Genomic DNA, 1,648 nt, shown 5'->3' with positions numbered 1-1,648 from the left:
CAAAAAATTAGGATAATAAAAATAGCACCTAACTTATAAGGTCATTATGAGGATTAAATGAAATAATGTATAAGTAATTCTTAACACAGTATCCATTACATTCAATTAATGTTAGCTGGTATTATTTTAATTATTTCCAAACCTAGCAAAAAAGTGGAAAAAATCTGGTGTGAACACACTTGATTTCCCTATAATGTTTTCATGCTAATAAATAAGAGATTCGTGTAAGCATTTGAATTTTCAGTCCTCTACTCTCTTTGTTGAAGTTATTTATTAATTAAATATATCAGCACATAATCATTGTCCATAGTACTTTTCTCAGCTTACTCCTAGCTTTTCATGGGTGTGCTTTTAATTTGTTTTAAATTACTGTTAAACAAAACAGAGCAATATACTTTTTAAATTTTCTACCTGTTTTGAAGCAACACAAAGATAGTCTTATAATTATTTACATCCTTAATTATATATACTTAATTATATATATATTTTGCTAAATTAGTACACAATTCACATAAAAATATGTGCAAATGTAGATAGAAGTTCTATAATTTACACTCTTGTAAGGCCACTAATATTTATGTTATGATCAAGCACACTGGAATATGGGAAAGAAAACATAAAATAAAAATGGCAAGAAAGTGCACAATGCATGATAAATGCCCTTTACAATGTGTTTGGAAAATGAAAATTATAATTGAGATGTAAAGTCATCAGAGACAAGAAATTGTTTGGAATCACAAATATTATAACCACTTTATGATGACATGATAAATTTGATATAGATAGTAAATGGATAATTTAAAGACGGGTAGGATGAAGTATAGAAATATGAGCTTACATGTGTTGGTATGTAAAGAGTCTTCTCAAAGAAATGTGGAAGCTTAAAAATAGATAGAACCTGATAGAAAGCATTTGTTTTCTTAAAATAATGATAACAGTAACAGCTAAAACTTTACATTTATTAATTCATTTATTTCTGTCAACAACCCAATGAAATAGGCACTAGCAATATCCCCATTTTCAAATGAATAATTTGAAGCATCATGAAGTTAAGTAAACTCCTTGAGGTCACAAAACTAATAAGTGGCAACACCTAAATACCAATATAGGCAGCTGGGTTCTAGATGCCAAGCTTTTAATATTACTCTAATCTGACTATAGATGTTTTAATGATCTAATACAATTGTTATCACAGATTAATGTTTCTAAATTGATGTGCATGTTATTGAAACAGTATAATGTGTAACAGTATAATTTTTGTAAGTATATTTGTATATGTATTAAGGTATATTGGGAGTAGTGGGGAGGTATTTTGTCATCCTTCCTTTTCCTAAGGGATATTCTTTATTTGGAAGACCCTTATATTTTTCAGTTGAATGTAGTTCCTCTTTGATATTTTTAGTTACCTTCAAGAGTAGACTCCAGCAAATAAATGAGTTTTTCTCTATAGTAGTTCGGCACCTACGGGCAATGCTCACAAGGGAAGTCTGGACAATATTGGCCCAAATACAAACAAGTATTAAACCAGAACTAAAGCCAGTCAGTCTTAAATCTCAATGAATGGTCAGCTTCTGTCCTTGGTTTTAAGTGTAAAAATGAACAGCTCTGGATATGAAGTTAATATAAGGGTGGATGGCAATCTTGTTCT

Source organism: Trichechus manatus, unplaced genomic scaffold, assembly GCF_000243295.1.
Source record: "Trichechus manatus latirostris isolate Lorelei unplaced genomic scaffold, TriManLat1.0 scaffold00094, whole genome shotgun sequence".
NCBI lineage: Eukaryota > Metazoa > Chordata > Mammalia > Sirenia > Trichechidae > Trichechus > Trichechus manatus.
Note: the sequence above shows the minus strand (reverse complement) of the source record.